Source organism: Protopterus annectens, chromosome 7.part0 (assembly GCF_019279795.1).
Source record: "Protopterus annectens isolate FY-2018-M chromosome 7.part0, PAN1.0, whole genome shotgun sequence".
Lineage (NCBI taxonomy): Eukaryota > Metazoa > Chordata > Ceratodontiformes > Protopteridae > Protopterus > Protopterus annectens.
The window spans coordinates 1869969997-1869993771 of NC_056739.1; positions in this window are offsets into that span (position 1 = coordinate 1869969997).

The window sequence follows — 23775 nt, forward strand, 5'->3', positions numbered from 1 at the left end:
GACTTACTGTTTTACTGAAAATCCTCACACAAACCAACAAATAAACAAACAAACAAACAAAACAATTCCCAGAATACCCCCATTACCTAATAATTAAAACACACACACACACACACACACACACACACACACACACACACACACACACACACACACACACACACACACACATACACACACAACACACACACACAACACACACACACACACACACACACACACACACACACACACACACACACATACACACACACACACACACACACACAAAACTATGTAAATCTTCAAATAATGAAGTTTAACCCTCTTGATAGGATCAATTCTGCCATATCAACATCTACAGCCACAGGCATCAAATAACCTAAAACTTCCATGCTAAAGCATATGTTACAGACTGTGTTACTATTTACACTAATTGCTGTTTGTTCTTGTCTTTATCCAAGCCAGGATAAATGGGGAGGGTTGCGTCTGGAAGGGCATGTGGCGTAAAACATTTGCCAAATGGGATATGCGGAAAACAATACAGATTTACATACTGGATCGGTCGAGGCCCAGGTTAACAATGACCGCCACCAGTACTGTTAGCCAAACAGGGTGTTGGCAGAAATTGGGCTACTGTTGGCCAAAGGAGGAGAAGGAGACAAAGAGGGGGAAGCCATGCCTGAATGCAGGAAGAGAAGAGAAAGGTTAGGAGTGTGGTAGTGAGGGTAGAAACTTTGAATGTTAGCAGTATGACTGGTATAAGGAGAGAGCTAGCTGATATGATGGACAGAAAGAAGGTTGATATATTGGGTGTGCAAGAGACCAGGTCGAAGGGAAGTAAGGCCAGATGTATTGGAGCCGGGTTCAAATTGTTCTATCATGGTGTGGATGGAAGGAGAAATTGGTTAGGAGTTATCCTGAAGGAATATTATGCCAATTCTGTTTTGCAGGTGAAAAGAGTGTCTTATAGAGTGATGTTTATGAAGCTGGAATTTGATGGTGTAATGATGAATGTTGTTAGTGCATATTCTCCACAAGTTGGGTGTGCGATGGATGAGAAAGAAAAATTTTGGAGTGAGTTGGATGAAGTGGTGATTACTGTACCCAAGGCTGAGAGAGTGGTGATCAGAGCAGATTTCACTGGGCATGTTGGTGAAGAGAACAGAGGAGATGAGGAAGTGACGTGTAGGTATGTTGTTAAGGAAAGGAATGCAGAAGGTCAGATGGTAGTGGATTTTGCAAAAAGGATGGACATGGCTGTGGTGAATACGTATTTTAACAAGAGGGAGGAACATAGGGTGACATACAAGACTGGAGGGAGATGCACACAGGTGGATTACATCCTATGCAGGAGGGCCAGTTTAAAGGAGATAGGAGACTGTAAAGTGGTGAAGGGGGAAAGTGTAGTTAGGCAGCCTAGTATGGTGGTCTGTAGAATGATGTTGGTGATCAAGAGAAGGAGGAGGAGTGTGAGGGCAGCACCAAGGATCAAATGGTGGAAATTGAAAAAGGATGATTGTGAGGTGGAGTTCAGAGAAGAGTTAAGACTGGCACTGGGTGGCAGTGAAGAGTTACCAAACATCTGGGTAACTACAGCAGAGCTAGTAAGGGAGACTGCTAGAAAGGTGCTTGGTGTGACATCTGGACAGAGGAAGGAGAACAAGGAGACCCGGTGGTGGAATGAGGAAGTACAGGATAGTATACAGAGAAAGAGGCTGGTGAAGAAGAAGTGGGATTGTCAGAGAAATTAAGAAAGTAGACATGAGTATAAGGAGATGAGGTGCATGGCAAAGAGAGAGGTGGCAAAGGCTAAGGATAAGGCATATGGAGGGTTGTATGAAAGGATAGACACTAAGGAGGGAGAAAAGGACCTGTACCGATTTGCTAGATAGAGGGACCGAGCTAGGAAAGATGTGGAGCAGGTAAGGGTGATAAAGGATAATGAGGGAAATGTACTCACAAGCGAGGAGAGTGTGTTGAACAGATGGAAAGAGTACTTTGAGGAACTGATGAATGAAGGGAATGAGAGAGACAGAGAGAGAGAGAGAGAAGGTTGGATGATGTGGGGATAGTGAATCAGGAAGTGCAACGGATTAGCAAGGAGGAAGTAAGGATAGCTATGAAGATGATGAAGAATGGAAAGGCTGTTGGTCCAGATGATACACCTGTGGAAGCCTGGAGGTGTTTAGGAGAAATGGCAGTGGAATTTTTAACCAGATTGTTTAATGAAATCTTGGAAAGTGAGAGGATGCATGATGAGTGACAAAAAAGTGTTTTGGTACCAATTTGTAAGAATAAGGGTGATGTGCAGAGCTGTAGTAACTACAGAGGGATAAACTTGATCAGTTACAGTATAAAATTATGGGAAAGAGTAGTAGAAGCTAGGTTAATGAAGGGAGGGGGTGATTAGTGATCAGCAGTATGGCTTCATGCCAGGAAAAAAACACTACAGATGAGATGTTTGCTCTGAGAGTGTTAATGGAGAAGTACAGAGAAGGTCAGAAAGAGTTGCATTGTGTCTTTTTGGACTTAGAGAAAGCATATGACAGGGTGCCTAGAGAGGAGTTGTGGTATTGTATGAGGAAGTCGGGAGTTGCAGAAAAGTATGTAAGAGTGGTACAGGATATGTACAAGGGTAGTGTGACAGCGGTGAGATCTGCACTGGGAGTGACAGATGCGTTTAAGGTGGAGGTGGGATTACATCAAGGATCAGCTCTGAGCCCTTTCTTATTTGCAGTGGTGATGGACAGGTTGACAGACTAGATCAGACAGGAGTCCCCAGTGGACTATGATGTTTGCAGATGAAATTGTGATATGTAGTGGGAGTAGGGAACAGGTTGAGGAGACCCTGGAGAGGTGGAGATATGCTCTAGAGAGGAGAGGAATGAAGGTCAGCAGGACTAAGACAGAATATGTGTGTGTGAATGAGAGAGAGGATAGAGGAATGGTGAGGATGCAAGGAGTAGAGTTGGTGAATGTGGACTAGTTTAAGTACTTGGGATTAACAGTTCATAGTAATGGCGAGTGTGGAAGAGTAGTGAAAAAGAGAACAGGCAGGGTGAAGTGGGTGGAGAAGAGTGTCAGGAGTGATTTGTGACAGATGAGTACTGGTAAGAGTGAAAGGGAAGGTCTACAAGAGGGTAGTGAGACCAGCTGTGTTATATGGGTTGGAGATAGTGGCATTGACAAAAAGATAGGAGTCAGAGCTGGATCTGGCAGAGTTAAAAATGTTAAGCTTTGCAATGGGTGTGACGAGGGTAGACAGGATTAGGAATAAGTATATTAGAGGGTCAGCCCAGGTTGGATGGTTTGGAGACAAAGCCAGAGAGGTGAGATTGCATTGGTTTGGACATGTGCTGAGGAGAGATGCTGGGTATATTGGGAAAAGGATGTTAAGGATGAAGCTGCCAGGTAAGAGGAAAAGAGGAAGGCCTAAGATAAGGTTTATGGAGGTGGTGAGAGAGGACATGCAGGTGGCTGGTGTGACAGAGCAAGATGCAGAGGACAGGAAGAAATGGAAACAGTTGATCCGCTGTGGCGACCCCCTAATGGGAATAGCCGAAATAAAAAGAAGAAGCTGTTTGCTCTTGTCTTATCTTCATTCTCCTCCCAGATATGAAAAACAGATTATATGCTTTCAGAAAATATTAATCTTTAGCCTTAAAAAAAATTGCACTGGGTACCTTTAAATAAACTTACATTATATACTGTCCTAGTAAATGTATTAAAGTATTTTGTTACCAGAAAAGCTGTTATCTTTTATTCACTTCCAATAATTTCGAACTTTATTTTTCACTGAGCTGTTTGCCCTTATACCTTTTAATTTCTCTCTGTAAATGATATCCAAACCTCTCAGTGTATTGCCTTCATCTTTAGTTAGCCTGCTTCCATGGAAACATAAGAGTAGAATGTACTTCTCAACTAATGCTGAACATTAGTTTGCTAAAGGAAAACTATTCATTACATTGTGGTCTTTTATTGAAACAAAGTAAATAAATAAATAATTTTCTTAAATGAAAAAAAAAATTCATTAGATTAAATCAATGGCATTAATCCAGATATTCACCTTTTCAAAAACAAAATAATAATTACACCCCACCCCACCTCATCAGGTCCAAATTACAGCCAGTTAACTTAATGTACTTTTGTACAGTCTTTCTTCCATTTTTTTACACTGTAATGCCTACATTTCTTAAAACTAAAAATGAAAAAAGTACTTGTTTTCTTTTGTATCTTTTCATCTACAATTACTGAAAATACTCTACTATAAAACATGCAATTTAAATCATGAAATGTTTTATACAAATACTGCTAAAATAAAAAAAATGCTATACTTACATTTACTTTCTCTTTATTTCCATTTAGTATCCCTCCAGACATTAATGACACAAACTGTAGCATATGCCTGTCAGTCCCCCAACAAATTTAACAAAGTTAACAAAAATCCAATCTTTCCCAGAATGTTTTTCTTGCAAAGCCATATTTCACAAATGTGATTGATGCTTTATAGTCTCACATTTATTCTCTAATTTCAGTGTTTATGGTCTTCTTCTTTTCAACTCCATCTCCCAACTCCAGACTGTGTTTCAAGCCCAAGATACACCTGATTCTTCTAGTCAACTCCTATGCTTTTTTTCTGTTTCTCAAGCATTTTCTTTTAGAACATTGGAAAACATTTCACAAGAAAAGTCTCTCTAAAAGCTTTATTATTAGAAGAATAAGAAGCAATGTCTTGTGTTTGATGGCTTACCTTTTATTGGACAAAGCTGTTATGCATCAAAAATGACTTTGATCCTTCAGGAAAAAAAAAAATATTCTGGATATAGCTGGATACAACAGCTTCAGTCTCACACCTATGCCTCAACATTCACTGATTGCTAAGATAAATTTGATTATCTTCTGCCTGGTGTTCAGTGAAAATTTATTTTCCCCAAACACTCTACTGTCTCCAGTGATTAATATTTTGCCCTTCTGCTACAGTATTGATAGGATCAACTCTGTCAGCTGGAATGATTCCATCTTTACTAATACAGATCTTGGCTGTTTTCCCCTGGCCAGATTTGAAGATTACACACAATGCAACCTTCCAAATGAAAAATCCATCTATGAAATGCTAGTCCGGTTACTTATTTGTGCCAGCATTTTTTTCATTTTAATCTCTGATTTTTTGCAGTTTTATCAGTTCATCTGAATAACTGTTTAAAGCTTCTTCCATTTTTTCAAGTCACTTGATATTTGAGTTCATATACTCCTTCAATGTTTTATTTATTTTAATCATATCGGAGTACATTTGAGTTATTTTTTTCCTGTAAATTATTGGAAGCCATCTCTTATATTAAAGTAAATGCTTTAACTGCTTGCTGATTTTTAATGAACAGCTGAAGGATTCCTCACAGTCACTGTTTTCTCCTCACCTTTTCTAGTTGATTTTCTGTCAAGCTGAATACATTTCTACTTCTTTATCCTCCAAAGAACTGTATTGTTCTTTTTCATGAAGAGAAAATAAATATTCAGTTATTATAATAACATAATGAAAATGAGAAATGAATAAATATACAAAGGATGAACATACTCAAACTATATACAATATATACCAGGGCTAAACTCAATGGGTGAGAGTATTAAAATTCCAAAAACGATTCTTCTTTTCTATTATTTAATTATCAAAGGTAAGATGTCATTGAAAAAAGTCAGTAAGAGATATCACTTTTGTCCAAGGATTATTGTTAAATGGCTGAGGATGAATCCTGAGTTATTTTACTTTGGTCTCATAGGTGCATAGGTTCATAGGAGGTTATTAGGCTATTGGTTCTAGGGCCTTTATACGCCTAGCCATGTTATACTCTTGTTTACTTATTGACCAAGTTGTATGGTCTAATTAGCAGTGTGAGTCTATGATCACCACTGACTGCCCTTATCCAAGAGGAACATAGGTGACACCACTGGGGTAAATTTATGGTCTAGCTTGTTGTCGAAGTTATACTTAAATAGGGGTCAATGAGGAGCTCTATTTTATATGAATTGGGAGTTTGTTCCAGAGGAGTAGCAATCTCTCCAGCATGTCCTGTCAATGTCACAGGCTATGTTAAGATCTCTAGATCAAGAGAATCTTGTTCCATTTGCCTTGCAGATGTACAGCATTTCCATCCGGGCAGTGTCCAAGAGTTCTCTGTAGGCCAGGCACAAGTTGCCTCTCAGCAACCTATAAGATAAAGAATACAGTGACAGGGCCTTCAGTCTGTCCCTGCAGATCGTGTATTGAAGGACTTGAATTTTGTTAGTGAGAAACCTCTGAGGTCTCTCTAGCTGCTGCAGGTGTTTGGTGAGGTACATACAGAAGGGTGCATTATACTCTATTAATGGTTTGATGAGGAATGAGTACAGGGGAGTTATTACATCCTTAGCTCTCTATGCAATGCCCTTATGAGATGTACAACATAGAAGGCCTTCCTTACCACTGTGGATAAATGGTGATTGAAGTTAAGGTTGCTATCAACCTGTGTTCCCAAATCTCTTACCACAGGGTTTGAGCTAAGGGGAGTACTATAAATATTGTAATTTGCAGGAACTTCTCCTTTGCTGAAAGGGATTGATAATGCATTTTTGTGTTTAGTTTAAGTGCATGGCTTTAGCATCAATCATTTGCCCGAGTACACTCCTTTTTATCTCTCTTAAGGCAGATTCTTTTAAGACAGATAAAAAAAGTCATCAAAAAGTGGTGATGTAGTTGATTTCCATTTTCTGGTAATACATTTCCTTGCTTCCTAAAGAATAGTCCATAAAAGAGATTATCTTTTTTTCAATTTATGCCCATCATTTACATTAAATAAGATTAAAGACTTGGATAATGAACACGTATCAGAGAATAAAGCTTTGAAAAAATCATCAATATTCCACCAAAACTGACTTAGAGAAGGGCAATTTAAAAAATCATGTATCAAATCAACATTATATTCTTGAAATATCTCCAACAGTGTATATCATTCTTTCTATTAAGTTTAGCCATTTTATTTGCAGCTAGGAATACTCTATGTAAATTTTTTTGTATAAATATGTACCAATATTGAGACCAAAAGGCATGTTTAATGGATGCTAATATATGCAATTTATTTTCAGAGGTTAGAAAACTGAATATGGTTCCAAAATTTAACATTTAAATTATCTTATATATTATACATTTTTTATAAAGTTTTGAAATTAAAATTTCAATTTTTGATTTATTATATATAGTTTCATAAAAAGGAACTCTATTAATTTGTAATTTTTTTTAAATTGTGAGTGAATGAGAGACAAACATAATTCTTGTGTTTGTATTTTCACACATTGTAATAATAATAACCAATCATGGGAGGGGGTAAAATTATATTCTATAATACATTGGTGGATATCTTTGAATTTTAGTTGTTTTTTTTTTTTAAACAATGTTGTCAACAAACAAAATTATTGGTTTTCTAAATAATGAATGTGTGCCTGTGAGTTTTGTTTAAAACTTTCTGGTGTTGCTAAAAGGAATCAGAGAATCAAACCAGAGTGTGTCTTCTATATTAGAGAGAACTGTATTTTAAATGTCTTAAGTATAAAATGTAAATAACTAGAACTTGTAGAAAGGGAAATGTTATACTGTATCGACAACGGAATCACTGCAGATTGTACCACAGATGAATAAAACCATTTATTTGACTGTGAGTTTCATCAGAACGTTCTGATGAAACTCACAGTAAATGTTATACTGTATGAAATTGCAAAGATAATGCCAAAAGAAATTTTCTTGATTAGTTCAATTGAAATTACCCAATATTAAGTGTAATGTTTTCCAGTTAGAATTATAACTTGGATACACCCAGTTTAAAATCATTTTAAAAATTGATGCTTGCATATAAGTACCAATATCTGGGAAATTAACTCCTCTAAGAATCCATGGTTTGATATGATGAGATAATGCTATTCTAAATGTATTAGGAAACCAAAGGGATTTTATTAATTGTTTGTTTATCTTATTAATGTGATGTTTATCTGGAAATAGAGACACTGTTGGAAAATCATGGTGTTCTGGCTGGTGTGTGATTCTCAAACAATCTGGAAATATATCGCTGCTTGATAGGTATATTTCTTGGCATTTTAACCTTTCAGAGTTCTGCATTGTCTTAATTTTGCCTGACTGAATTATTTTATATATTTTCTGGCATTGTTTTCTGTTTCTCATCTGTCCTGAAACTGGGTTTTCCCTGCCCCACACCATATTCTTGTGGTGTTGTTATAGTTGGTGGCTTTGCAGTTGCCCGCCCCTACTGTAAGTTTGATCTAGGGCACTCCCTCCTAGTCTGGTGTTCACTCTACTTAATACAGAGAGAACATTTGAGAAGACCAACCCACTTAGGTTCTTAACCTTGAATTTTTCTTCTGCTCCTTCCTCCTCTCTCCTTGCACTTTAATTAAAAAAAAATTGCACTTTATTTTGCTTTTGCATCTTCTTAAAAGTACTCAATTGTATTTATTCCGCTCCATTTATTTCTCCTTGTTAGTAGCCTGACTAAATTGTAACTGTTATTCTGAGACTTTTGGTTTAAGCACCTGGGCTCCAGACCAGTTGTTTTACTTTGTTTAGTTTGTGGTCTGCACTGTTTTGGCAGGACAGGTACCTTACATCCTTCTAAGTTGGGAATTACTGATTGAAGGCACAGTGTCTGTTATTCTAAAAGTGTATTAGTTCTAGTTAAAGCACTTGAGCTTCAGGCCAGTTATTTTTCATTAAGAAGTTTTGTGGTATGCACTCTTGTGGGAGGTGAGGCTACATTTTGCCCTTTTCAGCTGGGAATTTCTGGTTAAAGGCTTATTGTGCCTGCTTATTTGAACTGTTTCTTTCTGAGATTGGTGTGCCTTGTTTATTGTAGCATAGACTAGATTCAGACATCTTGAATCTAGCTTTGTTTGTATAACTTGAGCACTAATCCAGGCTATCTTTTTGGTGAAGGTTCCCCTGCACCCTAGTGGCAGGAATGTGCAGTTAGAACTTGTCTGATTGAAGACTTGTGGAACAGGGCTCAGTTTTGAGATGTTTTACTGGTTAATTGGGTAATTTGTTTAAATCACTTTGCTCATTTTCTATTGTTATATAAAACATTGCACTTTATTCATCTGCTTTTACTGTATTTGTGTTTCTTCCTACTTTATTACTTTGTTTTCATTTTGCTGCTTGTTCTTAAAAGTACTTAACTGCATTTATTCTGCTGCAGTTATTACTGATTGTTAGTAGCCTGATTACATTGTAACTGTTATTTTAAGCCTTTGGTTGAAGCACTTGGGCTTCAGACCAGTTGTTTTACATTAAGAAGGTTTGTGGTCTGGACTGTTGTGGCAGGACAGTTAGTTTACATCCTTCTAAGGTGGGGTTGCTGATTGAAGGCTTAGTATCTGTTATTCTAAAAATGTATTAGTTCTGATTTAAGAACTTGGGCTTTGGGCAGTTATTTTACATTAAGAAGGTGTGGTCTGCACTCTTGTGGGAGGATAGGGTAGATTCTGCCCTTCTGAGCTGGGAGTTTCTGGGTAAAGGCTTATTGTGCCTGCTTATTTGAAGTGTTTCTTTGTGAAATTTGTATGCCTTGTTTGCTGTAGCATAGACTAAATTCAGACCTGCTGACTCTAGCTTTGGTTATATAACTGATCTAGACCATCTTTTTTTGGAGAAGGTTCCCCTGCATCCTAGTGGCAGGAGGTGCAGTTAGAACTTATCTTATTGAAGACTGCTGGAACGAGGCTCCGTTTTTAGCTTTTTATTGGTTAATTGGTTAATTTGTTTAAATCAGTTTGCTCATTTTCTACTGTTATATAAAAAAATACACTTTATGCATCGCTGCTTAGCTAGGGTTAAACTATTTCCAGCACCATAAAGTCTTCTCTTTAAATTTTCCCTTAGAACTAGCCAGTTTTTTTTTTTTTAGTTTTAGCACTCAAATCTGTTTCTTTGAGCTCAGCACTTGTTCACAACTCATTCTAAGCATTAAATAATCTACAAATTACTACAGCACTCAACTTTCCTCACTTGTCTAGAGGAAAACAGTTTTTAGTATTTAATAAATAAGCACCTATCCAGGCATGTCTAAGGGTCAGCTTCCTGTGTTTTCTCCTGTCTACCTGATGAATCTGGGCATCTTGGGGCAATGCAGCAATTGCCTCATGCACACAGACAACCCTCTCCTCCTACCACCCAACACTACAACCTGTGAAAGATGCACTTATATAGCCAAACTGGAAGCAAAGCTCTCTTCACCCAAGACTAGACTAGACAGTCAAGAGGAGAAGGTAAACACTTGCACCACACCACACTCATCACATAGTCCCTCAAAACCTACACCACCAAAACAGACACATAGAAATACAAAACACAAACCTGCTTTCACAGAGGCTCTCAATAAAAATCGGCTCAAGCAACAGAGACCTCCAAAGCAGAAATGCAAGCAACCACCACCCCCCCAACACAACCCAAATAACACATAGCCCTCAAACTCAGTGTGCCAATCAACCACAGTATAAGAAAAAAAGTAGCCAGCACCAAACATCATTGTAAAAAGCAGCACAAATAAGCCATAAATTTACCACATAAGATTTATTGAATAAATAAATCCCAGACCGGTTTCAGCCCAAAGGCTTTCATCAGTGGGAAAAAAATATTTGTGACATAAGCAGTACAGCACACATATTTATTGGGTTAGAACTCCAATAGGAGTTCTTCCCTTGATTCCGATGGTTTCCTGTGTGAAAAAAAATATAAAACATATGAAATAAGCAATATAAATTAAATATTATAAATGCATAAACATAATAATACATCATAAATTCATAAATGATCATTCAAACCAGGTGAAAACAGAGCACCCAGTTTTATGATCCAATACTACTTTTTCTTGTTTAGAATAGAACGCCATCCCTGTTTGTTTGATCTGTCACCATGGACCTTGTCAATTATCGTAAACTGAAATCTGGCAGAATTGTGGTGCAGACAATTTCTGTATAGAGCATTGGTATCCCTTTTAATTTGCATGTCACTTTGGTGTTCGGACATTCGCACTCTGAGTGGTTGTGATATCTGTCTGACATAGAAAGCAGCACATGTGCATGTCGCAAGATACACAACCCAGTCACTATTACAGTTTCCAAAAAATGTCATGTCATATACACGGTTTGTGTTTCTACCAGAAAACTGTTTAGATGTAAAAATGTATGGACAAGAGGAACAATGTTCACAAGTGTATGCTCCCCAAAGCCTATCCCCCATTATAGTCAATTGTTGGCATCCAATACCCCTGGAACTGACTCTTTTGAAATGGAAGAAGAAGGAACCTAATGTTTTGCCTGTTCTGTATCCGTACTGACAAGTGTGTCCTAAAAGAGATATCAATTCATCGTTGGCACCAAGAATATTCCAATGTTTGGAAATAATATTTTTAATCATATTAATATTACGTCCATATGTGGTAATAAATCTGATGGTATCCACCTGTTTAGCTTGGATTTTCTCCCTATATGTCAAGAGTGATGTTCTGTCTTAGTTGAATGCCACCTGCCTAGCACCCTGGATGTCAAATTCTCTATAGCCCCTAGCTCTAAATCTGCCTGCCAAGTCATGCTGAGATTCCATATAATCCGTTTCTGAGGAACAAATCCTTCTTATTCTGAGGAACTGGGATTTGGGGATATTCTGGATGATATGGCTGGGATGCATGCTGGTGGCATGTAACAAGTTGTTATATTGGGGATATTTCCGGAACGTTTTCGTTTTCAATGTATCATATGGGTTCCAAGTGATGGTGACATCCAGAAAACTGATCTCACATAAATCACAAGTCAGTGTGAATTCAATACCCCATTTGTTCTGATTTAAATATTGCATAAACTCCAATAGGTATTGTTGATCGCAATGCCAAACCAGCCAACAGTCACCCAGATATCTACGCCAAGCATCCAGTTCCTCAATATATATATATTGTGTGTAGAATCATAACTCAACTGTTCCTCAATGTATCCCATGAAGAGGTCTGCATAAATGGGAGAAAAGATGCTCCCATAGCAGTACCCCTAATTTGCCAAAAGAATTCTCCTTGAAAGTGGAATACATTTTTGTCCAGAACATGCTCAGCCATGCAGGCCAAAAGTGTGTTAAATCCAACTGGGTATAACTGTGCTCTATTTAGCCAATATTTGAGGGCTTCACGTCCTGCCCAGTGTGGTATGTTGGTGTACAGGGCCTTGACATCCAGAGTGCATAGCAACCATCCTGATTCAAGTTGGGTGTCTGAAACCAGTTGTAAGAACTGAGTGGTATCTAGTATCCTGGCACAAATCATGCTGAGTAATGGTTTAAGATATACAGTCAAGAATTCAGATAAAGGTTCAGTTAAGGAACCAATACCCAAAACAATTGGTCTTCCAGGGGGTTTGCTGAGAGATTTGTGTATCTTGGGTAGGAGATAAAGTATTTGTTTCTGTGGATCCTTCACCATGAGATATGTCTTGACAAATTCAGATATGATACACTCTGAAGCTGCTAAATTCAAAAACTTGTCAACTTCCTTCTTAAAGTTAGGCGTCAGGTCAATAGGCATCTTCATGTAATGGGAAGGTTTGGACAATTGCTCATTTCCCTCCCCCAGATAATAATCTGTATCCATGATGACAGCAGCCCCACCCTTATCAGCATGTATGCTGACAATGTTTTTGTTGTCTCTTAATTCTTGTAGTGCCGTTTGCTCAGCATTGGATAAATTATGTTTCAAAGGGAAGAACTGACCCAAGTTAAAATGAATATCTTTAAGAACAGCCTGTTGAAAAATGCCAACATGTTTATTCATGGGTGGAACAAAATCCGATTTTAAGAATCTGAATTCACTAGATCTTTGGGACCATTCCATACACCCAAAGAATAATTTGAGATTAATTCTGTGACAAAAGCTGTTAACATCAATAACAATGTTTACCCTTCAAAATGAAAGCTTCCTCAGAGAATATTTAAAAAACATCAACTCAAACTTTTATATCCATCATTTACGTGCTAAACAGGTCAAAGTGCTAACAGTCAAAGACAATTTAAAGAGACACTCTTCTTAAAACAAGTGTTAGTATTAAAACCATAATGCCATATAAATTACCTACTTAAAACAGAAGAATACTTTTCAAAATAGATCATACTCCAAACAAAGGTAATCATACCATATTACTACCCTATGGACATCATACAAATGAATTGCTTCATACCTAATTACGTGCCATAGTTCTAGTTCTAATAGTATTTTAAGACATTATTCTTAATAATTCAATATATTACACCTTTTAATTTGAGGATAAATTCGGTAAACTTATTATAAGTAAAAGGGAATGTTATATTGAATACTTATTTTATGCCTTAATGGTAACAGCATGCATGTTTTCTTGAAAAATTGTAGTGAACAATTAAAGGTAAGAAATAAATAAAAATGAAAATAAGAATAAAAAATATATATATGTATATATATATATATATATATATATATATATATATATATATATATATATATACTTTATTTTATTTTAACGTCTGTAACTCCTCAATTTCAAAATGCATGCAATATTGCAGTACTCATTCAAGCCAGGATAGGAAAAGGCATCCAAGAGCAGTTGCCATTCTAACTCTCTATTTTCAAACCTCCTCTTTCTGGGCTTAAAACTTGGTCTAAATTCAAAGCTATGTCCCTGATGTTTGTAATCTTCTGTCTGATTTACCTATATAAAAGGCTTGGCAGCAATTGCAAGTAGCCAGATAGATAATAGATCTAGATTCACAGTTTAATCTGTGATTAATACTGAAGCTTCTTTCACGAATAGAAAAAACAATAGATACCTTTACAGTGGCCACATTGTGTTGAACCTTTTGCCCTGATGGTCCAATTATCAACTCTAGATCTCTGCAGTAATATTTTCAAATTATTAGCCCTCCTGTATGTAATCTTAGGTTTCTTACCCAATTTATCTAATAACTGTTCATTATTAGAAATAAAATACCAATTTTTAAATAAAATAAATTGGATTTTCTTGGAATCCATACTGAATGTAGTTATAAAACTGCTTTCAAATTTATTACCTACTGAATTAACATTTGCCAATGAAGAATTCACAGGATTCCCAGGATTGTTTACCACTTCACTATTCTCCAAATTTGTTTCCATTGTTAAGTTGTCAACTAACTGAATGACTTGTTTTTGCGGCAAGATGGGAGCAAAATGGCCCAACAACCTTTTATTATTAACTTCATCAAATAATTCATTGAATAGTTGGATGGGGTACTCCCTGTTGGTAAACATAAGCTTTAATAGATTACATTCTTCCAAGAATAATTCTTCACTACTACAAATTCTGGAATGAATCAATTGCCCTTAATAATTGCTTTCTTTTGTTTGAATGGGTGGCAACTTTAATTACAATATGTAGGTTTTCTATATATACTGGAGAAGTATTCACCTTTAATGACATCCTTATTTAACTTAATATCCAGGTAATCTATATCACTATCAGAATATTTTGAAGTGAACCTTAAAAAGGTGGTGGTTTCATTAAGAGCTAAAACAAACTTATCAGCAGTCATGTAGTCGCCCTCAAATAAAATAAAGATATCATCCAAATATCTAGTGTAAAATTTGACTTTTTCCTTGATTTCAATGTTGTTAAATATGTTAGTCTTCTCCCAGTATGCCATAAACCATGTTTCTGCAAGTAATATTTGCCATTAAAAGAGAAGTAATTAGAAGAAAGTATTATATCCAGTAGCTGTGTGACTACATCTATCTCTGGCATTAAGGTCAATCAGCATTAAAGATATCCATTCTAATGCCTCTAAGTGGGGAATGGAAGTGTATAAGTCCACAACGTCTATTGTAAGAAAGTTGTAGGTATTCTTAAATTCAACCATATGTATCTTTTCCAAAAAACTATGGCACATAATTAGGTATGAAGCAATTAATTTGTATGATGTCCATAGGGTAGTAATATGGTATGATTACCTTTGTTTGGAGTATGATCTATTTTGAAAAGTATTCAATAGCGTATTTTTAATATTGTGTTTTTAAATAGGTAATTTATATGGCATTATGGTTTTAATACTAACACTTGTTTTAAGACGATGAAAGATGTTTATGAAGAGTGTCTCTTTAAATTGTCTTTGACCTGTTTGATATAAAAGTTTGAGTTGATGTTTTTAAATATTCTCTGAGGAAGGGTAAACTGTTTTCAAGCATTTACTCTAAAGAATGTTTGTGACTTTTCAACATCAATAACAATATCAGACTCATCCACAAAAAACCCTGACACATAGTTCAAACCTTTATTCAAAAGTTTATTTTGGTCATCAGTTATAACCGTCCTAGAAATATTCAAAATATTATAGTCTATTGAGTCATAAACACTTGGAGCAAGCCCTCTATAGTGTCTATCTTTGTGTTTTCTGTGTTTTCTCCTGCCCCACCTCCTGACTTGTTTAAAGGGTGGATATGGCTTCTGTGTTTTTTGAGGACCGGAGACTCCCTAGTATAGGCCACATCAGTGTCTGTAGTGGATGATTCTTCTGCGGATGTGCTACTATGTGTGTTAAAGGACCCTCTCAAGATAGAGCTGGGTCTCTTTTTATTTCTGCCCCCTGTGGCTTGTCTAGTTTCCATAAACCTAACTGTTTTGGATGTATCAAAAGGTCTACCCCTTTGGTAGTTGGTTAGGTCGCTGTTGAATTTCTTGATTTTTTTATCCTTAATCTGTTTTTCAAAAACAAGTAGTTCCTTTGACAGTCTGCTGAGGGAGATGGAATATTGTGGGTGTCCCTCATAAGTTTTGAGCTCCCCACATAAATCCCTAACCTCATTAGTGTTAGTTTCTATGATTCGTTCATAGTATGAGCTGAGAATCCATACAAAGGACATAGAGGCCTGTTGTTGAGCTTGATACCATTCTTGCATCAAGATATCATCTATCTTGCCCATAAGTGGTTTAGTTTTAATTCTCAACCCCCTTGTGGTGATATCTTTATACATGTAGGCCTTGAATAGCCTCAAATGTCAAATATTTGTTCGCAAACTTTTCATGCCTTTACTCAGCTTATTAAAAGCAGAGTTGCAGCCATCTACTGGATCCATCTGTTGTTCAGTACCATTATCAGTGGATATGCCAAAAACTCCAATGTCATTTTTATCAGCACACAGGCCCTTAATTATCATATCCAGATCCATGACAATAAGCTGCCCACCACTGCAAAAGATCTATTCAGATACAAAGAAAGCACACAAAAATTGGCTGAGTTGCTTGAGAAACACCAATTGGTTGAGAAGTTCAGCAAAAATGTCAAAGGTATCACTAGTTTTGTACTCATATAGAGAATTCCAATCAAAACCACAAATTAAGACGAAATCACCAGAGACTGTCTGACCCACAATGAGGAGACGATAAACCTTAAAGGTAAAAGTAATCCAAATAAAGGAATAACTAAACAATTGTTATGAAAATTAATGAAATGTCTTAAAGGATCAAGTCCCACTTATATACTAATTACTAATTAAAGCTTTTTAAATATATGTTGCACAGATGGATCTCTAATATAAATACCAATGCTGGTAAGCATCAACACTAAAATTGAGATAATCCTGAAGGAAAAAAAAAATATATATATATATATATATATATATATATATATATATATATATATATATATATGTGTGTGTGTGTGTGTGTGTGTGTGTGTGTATATGCCACTTTGCCTGACCTATATTATAGGGCTCTTATCTCAAATAGAAGTATTAATATATATGAAACATAATATATGTCTTGTAGGATCATTTATAGACAACAAATAAAATGTACCAGTATGACATGGTTAATATGACCATATATACACCTGAAAACTATGTTGGATAAAATATATTATCCAAATAGGCAAAATTGTTGATCCTTGCATGATATTTATGGACACATGATGGTCAAGGCTGCCCTTCATATAAGTATGTATAAGTTCACTGATTGGACTCATACACCCAAAAGAATGTAAAGCTAGATATGCCCAAAATAGTATACCAATGTGCCAAAGCACTTCAATAAAATGCATGGTGACTCTAAAGTAACACCTATATGTATTTTTTATAGGTTCAAAAAACACATTGCAAAATCTACAATAGAATTAAAGAACCTAATGACTGAAAAACAGGCATACATATGTTCATATACAGATTAAAGTTGATATAGATCAATCCAAACAGTCAGATAATTGCCCATCAACATTTAAGTACTAAAATAAAGAAATCCCAATTGCTAATAGATGCAAAACTGAAATAACATCTAACACCATTCAAGACTGACCAAAGATAATTGTAGTTGCCAGAATCCCTGTTAATACATTATTCAAATATGGCACACCCAACATGTGCTTTCAATAATGGTAACCAACAATCCGTCACCATTAATAAAGTATTCATTTGCTTTGTTCATTGCCAATATGGTCAGAATATAAAGTACTAAAGTAAAACAAATAATTACATATGAATAAAGAGATAAAAGTCCCACAGAAAATGTCCAACAATGCTGAAACAATTGTCCCAAATGGCGTTGTCAAGAAGAATCAATATAAATCCTAAATATGTCCAGAAAACTGTACCGCTATTCTGTTCTCTCCTTGCACGACCAAATAAGTTTGAACCCGACTGAAAAACAACTTGATTAAAAGAAATGAAAAGAAATCAACCACAGCTCATAAGGCATAACAATGTACCCAACACTCTAGTCATAGGTGACTCTATAGTAAGGCACACTGATGTTCCACTCACCAGACTAAACAAGGAGAAAGTTACTGTCAGCTGCCTGTCAGGTGCCAGGATCCGCCACATAATGCACGCACTCAGGTCACTCCACAACAAGTAAAAATATGACTCTGTCATTGTCCATGTCCCTGGACTACATGAAAAGAGACATGGAGAAGCTCTCCGATCTTGTAGCCCAGGCAGGTATGACCCAAGCCCTGAGTAGCATCCTGCCATCATCCAGAATGATACCACAGTACAAGGACAAGATAATTGATTTCAACAATTGGCTAAGCTTCTGGTGTCATTCTAAGGGGATCCAGTATCTGTCTGCTTGGGATGACATGATCAACAGACCACGATGCTTTGACAAAGATGGCCTGCACCTGTCACCCTTGTGATTCCGGATACTGGCTAAGGCTCTTGCCAACCCTATAGTGCCTTTTTTAGACAAGGTTCAAATGACAAATTCACCACCGTAACAGGTACAAGCAAGCAAAATCTGAGGGTAATGCTACTCAATGCTAGAAGTCTAATCCTCAAAATGCATTCACTCAAGGCAGTCCTTAAAATGGAGAACATTGACACCAGTGCAGTGACAGAGACCTGGTTCAAGGCTCCAGAGAGAGGCCCTGCATTACCAGGCTATAATTCATACCACACGTTTCAGCCACCTAACCTGGACCGAAACACTAAAGGCAGAGGCATTCCCATATTCATTAAGGAAATCCACACCTCCAGGCTAGTTGCTCAGTATAGTGCATCCAAGATTATCGAAGTGCAACTAACTCTGGTCAAGACCGCAATCTAAATTGTAACTTGCTACAGATCCCCCACCATGCCCCAGGATTCCCACTCCTCATTTCTTGATACACTGGAAAATATTAGGGTACAACCCAACAACCTAATAATGGGCAATTTCAAGTACCCCGCCATTAACTGGGAAAACTACTCATGTACCAACTCTTTCGCTCAATGTTTTGTGGAATTCATAAATTTCAATGCCTTGGATCAACTTATCCACACCCCCAGCAGGGGCAGCAATATCCTATACCTGGTCATTACCAACATGGGTGACCAGTGCTCCACACCAGAGGTCAATTCCTCGTTGGTCAGATCCGACCAAAAGCTAATCACCCTAGACATCCACATCCCGGCCCCACTCCCATTAGGGAAACCACCATAAAATATTTCTCCAAAGTCAACTTCACGCTTCTTAAGACAGAAGTGGCAAACTTCACGACACCCATGCATATGGACAATAGAGGTATGACTGCTGAATCCTACAATAACGCACTTTATAAGCACTTACATGAGTGCATGGATCATGCTATCCCTAAAAGAACCAAGATGCTATCCTCCAAAAAAGGAAGCCAATCTGGTGGTCCCCTGCCATAAACAAACTCTACAAAAGATGAAAGAAACTGTTTCAAAAAAAGAGTAAAATCCCATGACTGGAGGAATTCCCTGGTCAGCCTCAGTAAGAAGCTGGGATCCCTCATAAAATCCTCCAAAGCTAGTTACAAAAACAAAATCGGCACTGATTCTAAAGACAGCCACAAAGCATTCTATAGTTATGTCAAGAATCTTAATGACAACACTAAGATCTGCTCTGAGTTACAGCACAATGACACTAAATATACAGAACCAACTGATATTGCCAACATCCTGGTAGATAGGTTCAGTACTAACTTTATCCCCCTCTCACCCCCTAAAGGGCCCATCTCTATAAAGGAAGAATGCAACATTCCTGTAATCATGGCGGCACAGGTACAAACCACACTCTCCAAAGCCAAGAACACAGCATTTGTGGGACCTGACAACATCCCAGGCTGCATTCTATATGAACTACAGAATGAACTGGCACCACACCTAAGCATCATGTTCAATCATAGCCTCACCTCAGGCTTTGTGCCCACTGAATGGGTGCACATTGATGGTTATCCAACTCCACAAAGTGGGAGCCACCATGGACCCCGGGAACTACCACCCCATTAGCCTAATGAGCCTGGTCTGCAAGGCCATGGAATGTATCATCATGGAACTTATAAACAAAGACATTGGTAATCTCCAAACTCTAGACCCCACCCAGTTCGGGTTTGTAAAAGGCTGATAATTTCTTCTAAACCTGATAGACTTCTTTGAAGCAGTCACCAAAGCTGTAGATGAGGGTAAGGTGGTTCACACAGCCTATCTAGATCTCGCCAAGGCTTTTGACACCATCCCCCACTCTGTAATTATAGATAAACTCACTAAACTAGGTATAAATCCCTATGTCACAAGATGGGTTGCCAACTGGGTCACAGACAGAACCCACACTGTGAAAGTAGCAGACTCCAAATCCAAGTTCAGACCAGTGACAAGTGGAGTACCACAGGGTTCAGTCCTGGGTCCTCTCCTGTTTGGTATCTACTTTTCTGAAGTACAGGCTAAGACAGATGGTCTTTGGCTAATGAAGTTTGCAGATGACTGCAAACTAGGAGCCATACTCAAAACTCCTAACGATGTGAACATCCTACAAAAGGGCCTTACTGAGACAGATGCCTGGTGTCAAAGCCATGGCCTCAAGCTCAATGCCAAAAAGTGCATTGTCATCCCCTTTGGTAAATACTCTGTACCCATGAGCTACCACATAGGTGGTAGTCTACTTTACACTGAGAGTGTTAATAGAGACCTTGGGACACAGGTGGACAGTAGTCTCTCCTTTGATAATCACATCACCACAATAGTCAGGAAATCCTTCTATGTGGCACACCTCATTACAAAAGGTTTCTCCTCCAAGAAAAAAGAGGTCATTGTTCCCCTCTACTCTTCACTCTTTAGACCCATTATAGAGCACAATGACCTTTTTGGTATGTACCTCACAAGACATCTACAACAATTGGAAAGACTGCAGAAATACGTCACAAAGAGGATTACCAGCCTCAAACAGATGCCCTACGCAGATGTCTCAAAAAACTCCAGCTTTGCTCCATCACATATCGCCTACTCAGAGGTGATCTCTGCATAAGATACAAAGCTATGTCAAACCCAGAGCTGTTGGACATGCTCCACTTAAAGAAATCCCAATCTCTCCAAGCTACATGCTCTAGGGACCTAAACCTTGTCACCACAATAAACAGAACATGCTGGAGGGATAGATTCCTGTCCCAGACACTTCCCATTCTCTGGAGCAAACTACCGATCTATATCAAACAAAGCTCCTCATTAGCAGTCTTCAAGAAAAATCTTGATGATTGGATGGGAAATGGGAAATTCACCTTGGGGATCACCTCTGTAGCTCTGCTCAACAGGGGTACATGAAAATAATTTTCTTGGGTGGTGAAAGGCAGGGTACATTTTTGGCTAGGCTTATATAGGCCATAGGGACAATAGCCTAGTACCTACCTATGAACCTATGAATCTATGAGACATAGTTTGAATTAGATACAATACCTTAAGAAAAAGAATAATCTTTATTACCTGGAGTCTATTTTCAAAATAAATAACAAAATTATTCCATTTAGAAATAATAATGTCCAATGCATTTATGATAGTATCATAACTAACAGATATTATTTCATCTATGGACTTCAATAGAGCGATACCTAAGTATTCAAATGAAGAGACTTGTTTACTAATGATTTAATTTTTAAGTATTTGACTTTTTTCTTTTTATTTAGTATTCATAGATTCATAGGTTAGTACTAGGCTAACTGCCCTTCCGAGCCATTGTAAGCCTAGCCAATTATCCCTTGTGAGACTCAAACCCTGCACTTTGTGTTTGTAAAGCAAACACCTTAACCATTAGGCCACCCTCCCAACCTAATTTAGAATTAAATTGATTGAAGTGAAGACCAGAAATAGAGTTGTGTGGATTCTACTTCTAAAAGAGTTGATCTTGAATTAAGAAGAGTTAATAATACATCATCTCCAAACAGCATATGTTTAGAAGAGCAATGATTAGAAATAACTGTGACAGCAATATCTGAATTTATTCAAATTAAAATAGCAAATTTTCAATGGTTAAGCCAAATAAAATTACAGATAATGCACAACCTTGTTTACTACCTTTAGTCAAATGAATATACTTAGAAGTATAGGGCCAATTTTAACATAAGCACTATTATTTTTATAAACATCCTTTAAAATGAAATGTAGGAAAATCAAATAATTCTAGAATTCTAAATAAATAGCTGCAATTCAAATAATCAAAGGCTTTTCAATGCCTAGACTAATTAAGAGCTATTCTTCATCTCTTATATTCACAAAGTATATAAGGGTTAATATCTACCTAATAGTATCATGAGTTTGACTTTGATGAATAATACCTGTTTGATCAAAGTTGATTATATGGGTTGTAGGTTCTTTTATTCGATCAGTAATAATAGACATGAAGATATTATAGTCATTATTTAGAAGTGAGATAGGTCTATAAGAGCAGCAAAGTTGAGTATTTTTTATATAGGAGCAATTAATTAATATTTCCAGGAAGGAGGGATCTATTTTCGAGATTGGACTTCAAGAATAGTTTTATGAAAAAAGGAAATACTAGAAGGAGGAACTAGTTTATAAATTTCTATCATTATTCCATTCATACCTGGAGCTTTATTCAATTTTATTTTGTTCAATTTTATCTTTAGCTCCTTTATGATAGAGTTGTTTCCATAGATGCACTTTTAATTCTGATAGGTTGTTTTTAATATTAAGATAGTCAGATTTTATTATTGAGGTCTTAACCTCATGATTAGGATCTTGATTTCAAGAAGTATAACAGAATCTAAAAGAATTGTGCATGTCTCCAATATCAGTAGTGTTTTTCTTATATCCTTCATGTCTAACTTCTAAAATATTAATTTTTGATTGCATTTTAACTATTTTTGATACATTTTTGAGTGGTAATGAGTTGGAAGTCATTTTAATCTTTCTGGAGCCAATTTTGATTTATATATTAAATATTGTTTATTTAATGTTTCTATTTCTTTTAAGTTAAATTGATTATTTTTACTAAATTTAGATTTAACCACTAAGAGTTGTTATTGTATATTTTGTTGTTTTGAATCTCATTCCCTAATGTTGTTTTTATACAAGGTTAAAAAGTTGCCATATATACAAGCCTCTAATAAATTTCAAGCCATGACTATATTAATATCAGAAGTCTTATTAGATTCCAAAAATAAATTTAGTTCAGACATTAACCAGAGTTTGAACTCTTTACATTGTATTATATATGCAGGTATTCTGGTCAAAAAGGATAATCTTTTAAATTATTTTCAAATGTTTAGAATAAGGGCATATGATCAGATATAGGACAAGGAATAGCGCTAAAATTTGATACCTTAGAAATTATGTCTTGAGAAACTAGAATTCTGTCTATTATGGTCTATGTACCATATTTACTGCCCTAATGAGAAAAGAGCAGTGAGCTGGGATTTTTCATATTAAAGGAATCATTCAAGTTAATAGATTCTATCCATTTTTTAAGTGGTTTGCAGTGGAGGTCAACCTTAGTTTTCTCTTATTACTGGTGCCAGACTCCTCTAATATACAACAAAAATGTCCTTCAGTAATTAGGTTGCCTTTATAATTATTAATGATAAAATTATTCTTAGCAAGGTTTTGTCCCATACCAGGAAACATATAGAGTTTCACTAAATTTAGTATTATATTGCTAAACTTTAAAACTATAAGAGTAAGAAAACCATCATGATCTTCATATTTATAAATCATTTGTGGGACATCAGTATTTTCTTACAAAGTATCATGACTCCCGTTTTCAAAGCTCCAAAGATTATAAAGTTACCAAGGTTCTGAATGTCTTTTTCCATCGGTTTAATATGTGTTTCTTATAGGAAGACCACATATTCCTTATTAGTGTTTAGATATTATATCAGATTTGATCTTATATTTTGATTTTTTAAACTATTAATATTTAAAGACAATACTGATAAATCCATCTATATGATACACTTATTTTTTTTTTCCATTTTCTCCCTTCCCTTAAACAGGAAAG